The sequence below is a fragment of the Mesoplodon densirostris genome, chromosome 9, assembly GCF_025265405.1.
Source record: "Mesoplodon densirostris isolate mMesDen1 chromosome 9, mMesDen1 primary haplotype, whole genome shotgun sequence".
Taxonomy (NCBI): domain Eukaryota; kingdom Metazoa; phylum Chordata; class Mammalia; order Artiodactyla; family Ziphiidae; genus Mesoplodon; species Mesoplodon densirostris.
The window spans coordinates 100912042-100924361 of NC_082669.1; positions in this window are offsets into that span (position 1 = coordinate 100912042).

Sequence of the window (12320 nt, forward strand, 5' to 3'; positions counted from 1 at the left end):
TTTGTGCTTCTTATTAACAAAAAATTATGTGTTAGCTGCTGCACTGATCTATTTTTAACAACATACTTTTATTTCTCATTAAATATATGGGAAAAGTTTTTATTACTACTTCAAAAAAAAAACTGGTTAGAGCTGTTACAGAATTTTTGTATGTGATTTTTATTTAGTTGAAAGCTGAAAACCAAATTTCAGTATACACATGGACATACTTATTAAAGGAATACTGTGCTTTAAAAAAATCATATTCTAATTCATAAATAATATTTATTGATTATGTTTTACTATTATGAATTAAGTGATGACAAAACCCATATAGATTTATTCCTAGTTTTATGACATTATAAAAATGTATAAACTAATTCTATAATCTTGATTGGTTTTAATAATTGAGTTTATGAGATACATTTTGTGATCTATTTCTCAGTTTTTAGAAAATTTACATCAAATTCATATACTAACACATTTATTTGAATTGAAAATTGTCACACTTTTTCTCAAAGTGAATTTTATTTAAATGATTGGTTTGACAGTGAGGATTGACTTTACTAATTAGGTTATGTGGTCAATAGCACATTTTCTGCATATTGAATAAGTTATATCTGCAGCTCCAAGGTACAGCAAAAATATATAAAACACACGATGAAATGAAAGTATTTTATAAAAAATATTTTACGTTAAATTAATACTGTTTCCATTTTGCTAATCCTTTAAGGATTATTTCAGGTAAGGCAAGGTGCTTCTAAATGAGAACAAAACAAATATGGATTTGGTAAATCTTTGTATTGCTTTTTTGATTTATTTCCCAGACATTGTGAAAGTGAATGGCTATGATGGCTGCGTAATAAATTATTTTCCTTTTATCTCAGAGTTTAGATTCTCTTTTGGATTAAAACAGCCTCTACACTGTTTACAAGTTATTTTGAGTTGCAAAAATTCTTCTGTTTTTCCTTATATTCGCATCTGTAGTAGAAACCTTAGCCACAGGCAGTAACTGCTCCAGGTCAATATATTCTTTTAAAAGTCAGGTTGAAAACAATTCTTTGTTTTCAGAAATTTTAAAGGAGGAACTAGTGAAGTTGTCAGTGGATAGATCATTACAAATAATTTTTATGATAGATTTCTATATAATTTTTGGCATCTAACTTGGAATGAGTTTAAAGAATTGGGTGATATTGCTATACCTAGCTTTTTACATTCCCATATACTTACATGTGAACAAAGTTTCTCAGGGCTTACGTCAATACAGTGAAAATAGGGATAGAATTGACGCTGTCTCATTCAAGCAATAAGTAATAGTCATACATGGATACATTAGGTAAATGGGGAAAACTTAGGTCAAGAGATGTGTTAAGTTTTTTGTTGTTTATAAGCATTCACCAAAATGCATGATATATTTAGTTTGTTTTGCTCACTTGTGTACCAAAAAATTGAAGTTTAAAAAAAATTAAAATTCAATCTACAAATATTTTGTTGCAGAGAAATATGATAGATGATCAAGAAATAAATGTCTTTTAAGCATAAAAACATATTAGGATATGGTGAAATTTCATGAGGTGAGTAGAATGTAAGTTGAAGGAGAAAAAGAAATGGTATAAACTTTTCGACTTCTAAAGAAGGCCTTATTCGTGTATTTTAAAAACAAATGATGATGGATATGAAATTACTATTCCTTCGGACATTGAAAAGATGATGTAATGGTTTTATTTTGAAATTTCAATGTTCATGATACACTTTGCCACTTTCTAAATTTATGATGAAAAATTTTAGATGTCAACCAAAGATGTGTGAGAGAGCACATGATTTTGTAAATTCTCTTAGGTGGTTCATAAGCAAAAGTTTGAAGACAGTATTATATTTGTACACTAACGTTTTCTAAAGCTGTTTTGACAAGTGCTAACTGGAGAATTAAGGTAATTGTCTGAGAGTAATTACCATTTCCTGATATCTCTTTTTGTGAGAACTCATTGCAGAAAAAGAGTTTTATACCTGTTGCTTATCTGGGTAATTGTCTCATTTTCATAAGTGTGTGGATATTTATGTAGTTTAAATTATGGATACGGGAAAGCAAAGCTGTCTTTTGGTGGCACATACTACTACAAATGACCTTCATCCTTCTTTGTTGTTTCTATCACCCAATTCTCATATGTTTGTTGTATATCCTTTCAGACAAAGAAGTTGATAAATAAGGGAGAAATAAAACTTAGCAATATAGGAAACTGTTATCTCTTTATCAAAATAGTTTAAATGCGTTTTCCCTCACATCAACACATCTAAAAATGTCAACATTTTGTGAAAGGATTCAGTAGCATGTAGCTATCATATGAAGACCCATTGCCAAAGGATCCCTGAACCCTAGGTCCTCTATTTTCTGGGCTTCCCAGCCCTTTATTTCAAGCCTAAAATGATATTTATCCATTTATCCTCCACTCTTTATACTAATACTTCAGTTGTCTGAAGTAGTACATGTACATATATTGAAAACTGGAGAAGGTTATAACTTTTGTTCTCAAGTCATACATATTTTAAAAAAAGAAGAAAAAGCGTCTATTATATTTACCCAGATATTTACCATTTCTGTGTTCTTTCTTCATTCCTGAAGTTCCAAGTGTCCCTCTGGTACAATTTCCTTTCAGCCTAAACAACTTCTTTTATCACTTTTTTTAGAGCAGATCTGCTTGTGACAAATTCTTTTATTTTTGCTTCATGTGAGAATGTCTTTATTTATTTATTTATTTATTTATTTATTTTGCGGTATGTGGGCCTCTCACTGTTGTGGCCTCTCCCGTTGTGGAACACAGGCTCCGGACACGTAGGCTCAGCAGCCATGGCTCACGGGCCTAGCCGCTCCGCGGCACGTGGGATCTTCCCGGACCGGGGCAGGAACCCGTGTCCCCTGTATCGGCAGGCGGACTCTCAACCACTGCGCCACCAGGGAAGCCCAAGAGCATGTCTTTATTTCACTGTCATTCCTTAAAGGTATTTTCACTGAATATAGAATTCTAGGTTGATAGTTGTTTTCATTCAGCTCTTAAAAATGTTATTCCACTATCTTCTGCTCTCCAGTTTCTGATGAGAAATCAGCAATAGTTCAAATGGTTGTTCCCTTATATGTAATGTGTGAAGTTTTAAGATTTAAGAAAAAAAAAAACCTTTGGTCTTTAGAAGTTTGATTTGATGAATCTGGCTTTTTTTTTTTTTTTTTTTTTTTTTTTGCATTTATCCTGTTTGGGTTTCCTGAGCTTCTTGAATCTGTACATTTATGTCTTTCACCAAATTAGGGAAGTTTTGGCCATTATTTTTTCAAAAATTCTTTTTATACTAATTTGCTTCTCCTGTCCTTCTAGGACTCCAGTGACTCAAATGTTAGATTATTTGCTAATGCTCTGTTTTTTTATTCCCCTCTCACATGAGATAACTTCTATAATCTATTTTCAATCTAATCTTCAATTTCACTGGCCCATTCCTTTCTCATTGTCTCTATTCTGTTATCAAGCCATTGCAGTGACATTTTTTATTTCAGATAAAATGTTTATTTTATTTTCAGCCCTAAAATTTCGATTTGAGTCTTTGCTATTGATTCTGTTATTTTGCAAGAACTGTGTTTCTATTCACTTAAGGAATGTTCATCTTCGTGAAGCATGGATATGATAACTACTTTAAAGTCACTGATATTTCCAATATCTAGGTTGTCTTGGGGTTGGCATATCTTAATTTTATTTTCCCTTGAGAATTGATCACAGTTTCCTGGTTCTTTGTATGTTGAGTAACTTTGGATTGTATCTTGTATTTCGAATATTAGGTGGTGAGTCTGTCAGCCCTGTTAAAATTCTCTGGAGAATGTTGATTTTTTGTTAGTTAGTTTGTTTTAGTAGGCAGTCAGCTTGGCTATATTTGGATTGCAAGTTATGTGTGGCTTCTATGTCAGTACAATTTTCAAAGCCCTTGCAATGCTGCTTTGGGTCAGTTCTTTTTTTTTTTAAATGATTGATTGATTGATTGATTTTTGGCTGCATTGGGTCTTCATTGCTGTGCGCGGGCTTCCTCTAGTTGCGACAAGCAGGGGCTACTCTTTGTTGCAGTGCGTGGGCTTCTCATTGTTGTGGCTTCTCTTGTTGCAGGGCACGGGCTCTAGGCACGTGGGCTTCAGTAGTTGCAGCACGTGAGCTCAGTAGTTGTGGCTCGTGGGCTCTAGAGCACAGGCTCAATACTTGTGGTGCACGGGCTTAGTTGCTCCGTGGCATGTGGGATCTTCCCGGGCCAGGGCTCGAACCCGTGTCCCCTGCATTGGCAGGTGGATTCTTAACAACTGCGCCAGCAGTGAAGTCCCCTGGGTCAGTTCTAAGCATGTGCAGATTAGGGAGTGAGCCCCGTAATGGGTCAGTTTATATAGAGAATTATGTTTCCCTTTCTCTATGTTTCTGCCCTCTGAGATTTCCCTCACACTCTCTGGCCCTCAGGGGCCTCTTTTTTTCCTCGTCCTCTGGCTGCTATAAAGACATGTTTCTTTTAGGAGTTTAGTTACGTGCATTGCCATGACTGGGGCCACCCATGGGGCCAAATAGGGAGGAAAAAGGGAGAGAGAAAAATGGTAGGCGTTCCTCTGCAGTCTTTAGATGACAAGGCCCCTCCCCCACTTCCTGCATTCGGAATGGTAAGTTACCTCTTGAGGTTTCAGATGCTTGCTCTGCTACCAGCACTGTAGTGCAGCCCCATGATTGGGGCTGACCTTAAGGCAAGGCTAGAAAAGAAAAAGGAGAGGGAAAAGTGTATTTTCCCTATACTTTCTGGCTCTCAGGTTCCCCTTTTCTTGGTCCTCAAGACAGTAAGTGTTTCTCTTGGAGTTTTTTGCTGCCTGTGCTGCTGCACAGTTCCTCACTTGGGCCACCCTCGGGTGAAATCTGGGAGATACAAGAGGAAAAACAAAAGGAAACTCATCACCTATTACCCAGAGATGATCTGTTTACCTTCCAGAGTAAAAATCTTTCCCATCCTCTTGAGAAGATTGCCATCAGTCCCTTTATAAACTCTGAGTCTCATAATTTTGGGGTCTTCACCTCTGGTTTTAGCGCTGCTGCATCTTCAGGGTAACGTCAGGCCCTCATTGTGTTGTTCTGTGGGGAACTGGGCATCAGAACTGGTGCTAAGATGCTCTCTGAGTAATAAATGGCCTGTCGTCTAATCCAGAGACCTTGTATTTCCATGTACAGAAATCAACTCAAAATGTATCATAGATCTAAATGTAAGAACCAAAACTATAAAATTTCTTTGAGAAAACATACAAGAAGATTACTGTGACATGAGGTTAGGCAAAGTCTTCTTGGATAGGACATGAAAAATACAACCCATAAAATAAAAATTTGATAAATTGTACTTCATCAAAGATGAAAACTTCTGATCTTTGAAATACACTGTTAAGAATATGAAGAGATAAGCCACAACTGGGAGAAAATATTTGCAAAAATTATACCTGATAAAGGACTCATGTCCAGTCAGAAAATATAAAGAACTCCTACAACTAAAAAATAAGAAGACAAACAACCCAATGAAAAATGGGCAAAAGATGTGAACAGACTCTTCACCAAAGAAGATATACAGATGGGAAATGAGCACGTGAAAAGATGCTTAACATCGGGGAAATGAGAACTAAAGGCAACTTACTGACTAGAATGGCTAAAATTAAAACCAGACAATAAAAGTGTTGGTGTGGATGTGGAGCTAGTGGAATTGGAACATGGTACAGGCACTTTGGAACACAATATGGCAGATTATTATAATGTTAAGTATATGCTTACCAGAATTCCCCCAAATTCCACTCCACCCAAGAGAAATGAAAAAATATGTTTACACAAAGACTTGTATTCAAATGTTCATAGCAGCCTTATTTATAATAGTCCAAACTGAGAAATGTGAAGGAATGTGTGTGTAAATGAAGAAGATATTCTTGAAGCCAGTCTGACTGAAAAAGTGTTCTTCTCTAGCTATTTCTAATTTTATTAATTGAATTGCTTTTCTTTCTAGATCCTTAGCCAATTTCTCTTAATCAAACACTGTATTATCAGCACATCATGGTTTCTTCCCACTATTTGCTTGTTCAGTACTTTTCCCTATTTCTTTTTCTTAAAATTTTACTAATGGGGAAATTACCTCATCCCTTCACAGTGAATCTTGTCTGCTATCTGGTCATAGGAATTCTAGAAGCCCATCATCATCATCGTCATTGTCATCATAGCAGCAGTAGCAGCATATAAGCATCACCATCACCATCACCACCACCACCATCACCATCATCATCATCCTTAAGTGATTTTTCATTCCCACTCACTGCCCATCTAAAACAGGGCAGATGCCACATAGCTTAGCTTTAGCAGACCTATTTTACTGTTCCAAAATAATCTCATTCCCAAGCCTGTTACAGTGGTTCTCATGGTGTGAGGTGGTATAGCAGAGTGGTTAAGAGCATAGTCTGTGAAGCTGGATTCCCTGGATTCAAATTTTGGCTCAGCCGTTTACTAGCTATGCAACCTCAGGCAAGTTATTTAACCCTTCTGTGCCTAAATCTTGGGCAAGTTATTTAACCGCTATGTGCCTTAATTTCCTCCTCGGTCAAATCAGACTGATGCTAGTACCTGTTTCATAGGATTGTTCTGAGTCTTTTTATTTTTAAATTTAAATTTTTAAATTAAAAAAATTTTAACATCTTTATTGGAGTATAATTGCTTTACAATGGTGTGTTAGTTTCTGCTTTATAACAAAGTGAATCAGCTATACATATACATATATCCCCAAGTCTCTTTCCTCTTGCATCTCCCTCCCTCCCACCCTCCCTATCCCACCCCTTGTTCTGAGTATTAAATGTAGTATTATAGGTAAAGCACTTAGAACATTGCCTGATAAATAATTAGCTCTTAGTAAATGCTGATGGTTATTATAATTATACTGTTATTCCTCTTTCCTGGAATGTCCTGTCCCCTCCTTTCTATTTAACCAAGCCATCTATCCTGAAGGCTCAGATTAAGTTCCATGTCTGACTTAAAATCATCCTTTATTTTTTTTAAATTTTTATTGGAGTAAAGCTGATCTAAAATGTTGTGTTAGATTCTGCTGTACAGCAAAGTGAATCAGTTATACATATACATATATCCACTCTTTTAAAAATTCTTTTCCCATATAGGTCATTAAGAATATTGAGAAGAGTTCCCTGTGCTCTATAATAGGTCCTTATTAGTGATCTCTTTTATATATAGTAGCATGTATATGCATCCTGACTGTTTTTTGTTCTTACTGATATCCCTCCTCTCTACATTTGTATGGTACTTATCATCTGACCCACGTCATTTAACCCAATTATGTATTGAAGTCTTTTGGCCTCCCCATCTCTAGCTGCAGTTTAGCTTCTCTGAGAGCAGGAAGTGTGTCTTGTTTGAGCTCTCTTTGAGTTCCAGACCCACATCTTTAAGGATGGGCTGGGAACTTTTACCGGAGTGTCCCACCACTACCTCAAAGCCCATGTGCTGGGTATTCCCACTTGCACCTCCATATGTACTCTCCATTCTTTTCCACCCTGCCCTGTGCTGTAGGAGCTGACCTCCTAGGACTGCGTTTCATTGGGCCCAGGCATTGGGAGGCACCACCAAGAGATTGGAGGGTAGGGGTGGGTATTTATTCCCTTGAGTTTCTCCAGCCTGGGTGGCTACGTCTTCTACCCAAAGCCATTGGGCAGCCCTCCTCTACAGTCACAGCTCTTGCTGAGCTCTGCTAACTGCTCTCCTGCTCTGGACCCTTCAGGCCTACAGGCAGTAATAGCCTTCTGTTTTGGCAGTTGGGACGCTTCACCATCCATTGTTAGTTTCCTTAACAGCCCACGTATCTTTAATTTCTTCTTTTCTCATCCTTATATTATTTTTTTTCTGGTCTTTCTTCACAGTTTAAGAACTTCAATAAAATGTTTAATAGAAATGATAATGGGAATCTCATTTTGCACCTGATTTCAAAAAGAGGAAGCTTCCAATTTTTTACCATTAAATATAATGCTTGCTGAGGTTTACTGTAGACATTATTTATCAGATTATGGCTTTTTTTTTTTTTTTGTGGTACACGGGCCTCTCACTGTTGTGGCCTCTCCCGTTGCAGAGCACAGGCTCTGGACGAGCAGACTCAGTGGCCATGGCTCACGGGCCCAGCCGCTCTGCGGCATGTGGAATCTTCCCGGACCAGGGCACGAACCCGGGTCCCCTGCATCAGCAGGCCAACTCTCAACCACTGCGCCACCAGGGAAGCCCCAGATTATGGCTTTTTGCTCCCCCCCCCCTTTTTTTTGATATCTTTATTGGAGTAAAATTGCTTTACAGTGTTGTGTTAGTTTATTTTTTTTTTTAACATCTTTATTGGAGTATAATCGCTTTACAATGGGGTGTTAGTTTCTGCCCCATAACAAAGTGAATCAGTTTTACATATACACAAGCTCCCATATCCCCTCCCTCTTGCATCTCCCTCCCTCCCACCCTCCCTATCCCACCATCACAAAGCACCAAGCTGATCTCCCTGTGCTATGCGGCTGCCTCCCACCAGCCATCCATTTTACGTTTGGTAGTGTATATATGTCCATGCCACTCTCTCACTCTGTCACAGCCTCCCCCTCCCCCTCCCCATGTCCTCAAGTCCATTCTCTAGTAGGTCTGTGTCCTTATTCCTGTCTTACCCCTAGGTTCTTCATGACCTTTTTGTCCCTTAGATTCCATATATATGTGTTAGCATACGGTATTTGTTTTTCTCTTTCTGACTTACTTCACTCTGTATGATAGACTCTAGGTCCATCCACCTCACTACAAATAACTCAGTTTCGTTCCTTTTTATGGCTGAGTAATATTCCATTGTATATATGTGCCACATCTTCTTTATCCATTCATCTGTTGATGGATACTTAGGTTGCTTCCATGTCCTGGCTATTGTAAATAGAGCTGCAATGAACATTGTGGTACATGACTCTTTTTGAATTATGGTTTTCTCAGGGTCTATGCCCAGTAGTGGGATTGCTGGGTCATATGGTAATTCTATTTTTAGGTTTTTTAAGGAACCTCCATACTGTTCTCCGTAGTGGCTGTATCAACTTACATTCCCATCAACAGTGCAAGAGGGTTCCCTTTTCTCCACACCCTCTCCAGCATTTATTGTTTGTAGATTTTTTGATGATGGCCATTCTGACTGGTATGAGGTGATACCTCACTGTAGTTTTGATTTGCATTTCTCTAAAGATTAGTGATGTTGAGCATCTTTTCATGTGTTTGTTGGCAATCTGTATGTCTTCTTTGGAGAAATGTCTATTTAGGTCTTCTGCCCATTTTTAGATTGGGTTGTTTGTGATTTTCATATTGAGCTGCATGAGCTGCCTGTATATTTTGGAGATTAATCTTTGTCAGTTTCTACATTTGCAAATATTTTCTCCCATTCTGAGAGTTGTATTTCCGTCTTGTTTATGGTTTCCTTTGCTGTGCAAAAGCTTTGAAGTTTCATTAGGTCCCGTTTGTTTATTTTTGTTTTTATTTCCATTTCTCTAGGAGGTGGGTCAAAAAGGATCTTGCTGTGATTTATGTCATAGAGTGTTCTGCCTATGTTTTCCTCTAAGAGTTTTATACTGTCTGGCCTTACATTTAAGTCTTTAATCCATTTTGAGTTTATTTTTGTGTATGGTGTTAGGAAGTGTTCCAATTTCATTCTTTTACATGTAGCTGTCCAGTTTCCCCAGCACCGCTTATTGAAGACGCTGCCTTTTCTCCATTGTATATTCTTGCCTCCTTTGTCAAAGATAAGGTGACCATAGGTGTATGGGTTTATCTCTGGGCTTTCTATCCTGTTCCATTGATCTGTATTTCTGTTTTTGTGCCAGTACCATACTGTTTTGATTATTGTAGCTTTGTAGTATAGTCTGAAGTCTGGCAGCCTGATTCCTCCAGCTCTGTTTTTCTTTCTCAAGATTGTTTTGGCTATTCAGGGTCTTTTGTGTTTCCATACAAAGTGTGGAACTTTTTGTTCTAGTTCTGTGAAAAATGCCAGTGGTAGTTTGATAGGGATTGCACCGAATCTGTAGATTGCTTTGGGTAATATAGTCATTTTCACAATGTTGATTCTTCCAATCTAAGAACATAGTATATCTCTCCATCTGTTTGTATCATCTTTAATTTCTTTCATCAGTGTCTTATAGTTTTCTGCATACAGGTCTTTTGTCTCCTTAGGTAGGTTTATTCCTAGGTATTTTATTCTTTTTGTTGCAGTGGTAAATGGGAGTGTTTCCTTAATTTCTCTTCTAGATTTTTCATCATTAGTGTTCCATGTAGCCTAACTTTTTATTGTCACAGTAGGCTCTGGGTTATCCATTTTCAGAGAACCAACCTTTGGCTTAGATAATCTTGTCTACTGTATGTTTGTTTTCTATTTTATTGTTTTCATCTATGTTTGTTATCATCTTTCTTTTCTGTTTGGGTTGAATTTGTTGCCGTTTTTGTGTTTTTTACTACTTATAAATGTGGATGCTTAGCATATTGATTTTAATCTACTTCATTATTTTTAAAATAAATTTATTTATTTTAATTTTGGCTATGTGGGGTCCTTGTCGCTGCGCGCGGGCTTTCTCTAGTCGCGGCGAGCGGGCGCTACTCTTTGTTGTGGTGCGCGGGCTTCTCATTGCGGTGGCTTCTCTTGTTGCAGAGCATGGGGTCTAGGTACGTGGGCTTCATTAGTTGTGGCACATCGGCTCAGTAGTGGTGGCTTGCAGGCTCTAGAATGCAGACTCAGTAGTTGTGGTGCACGGGCTTAGTTACTCCATGGCATGTGGGATCTTCTCGATCCAGGGCTCGAACCTGTGTCCCCTGCATTGGCAGGTGGATTCTTAACCACTGCTCCACCAGGGAAACCCCTTAGCATATTGATTTTAAACCTGTCTTCTTTCCTACTATGTGCATTTAAAGAAATGATGACTTCTGAGGAGGGTGAGAACCCTGTGAGCTAGCATAGCTAGAGAAAGAATCACAGAGAAGATGGGACCTGCATTTTCAGAAAGAGGAAGGGAAGTGCATAGCAGGCTGTTGGAATATTGTAAACAAAAACTTAGTGGCAAGAATGTATTAAAAGTTTTTTTAATAGAAAATTTCAAATGTATACACAAGCAGAAGGAGCGATAAAATGAACCCCTGTGTACCCATCACCCGATTTCATGGCCCATCTTCCCCTCCTTTAATATTATTTTGAAGAGATCATAGATGGCATATGATTTTATGCATATATTTCAGCATACATGTCTAAAAGATTGGGACTTTCTTTTGTTTATTTAAAATAAAATCAGCCTTTTCAGGACCTTGTAATGCGGTGCAAATAAGCAGTAACATTATCATGGTAATTTGGCCTGATGACTCATGAATATCCAAATCTGGGGCAATATGGCCTTCTGACTCTTAAACCCAAACTCAAATCCTGGAACTGTTATAACTCTGAGAGAGCAAAAAGTCACACCTGTCAATACCAGAGAAAAAGGATCCAAAGATGTCATCACAGAGTTTATTGAAAAACATGTTTCCATTAGTGACCAGGAATCTTATCATTTAGATCACTTGCACAGGAAATCAACACAGTCTAGCATAGCCCACGGGCCATTTAGAAGGGCTCTTGTTTAAGGGGTATGATGCCTTGTGTAAATTACAGGCATGCACTCTTTACTTTTTTCTTAATTGGTTAATGTATTTTTTTAAATAAATAAATAAATTTATTTACTTGGCTGCATTGGGTCTTTGTTGTGAGCAGGCTCTCTCTAGTTGTGGCGAGTGAGGGCTACTCTTCATTGTGGTGTGCAGGTTTCTCACTGCAGCAGCTTCTCTTGTTGCAGAGCATAGGCTCTAGATGTGCAGGCTTCAGTAGTTGTGGCTCGCGGGCTCTAGAGCACAGGCTTAGTAGTTGTGGCGCACATGCTTATTTGCTCCACGACATGTGGGATCTTCTCGGCCCAGGGCTCGAACCCATGTCCCCTGCATTGGCTGGCAGATTTTTAACCACTGTGCCACCAGGGAAGCCCTAGGCACACACTCTTATGTTAGCTTGGCTCATTGTCTGCTGCGTTGACCCACTCCTTCTCACTCTAGCTTTTGGTAGTTCCCCTTTGTATCCCACCATTGGGGTGGATTTTGCGATCCTCAAAGAGGCATGCTCTTTTTCTGCTCCAGGGGGCAGCATGGTTAAAAAAAAAAGTTTCAGAATCAGATAGAACAAGGTCTGAATCCTATGTCCCGTACTTAAGAGATCTAGATACTCTTTTAGCTATTTTCCTCATCAATAAA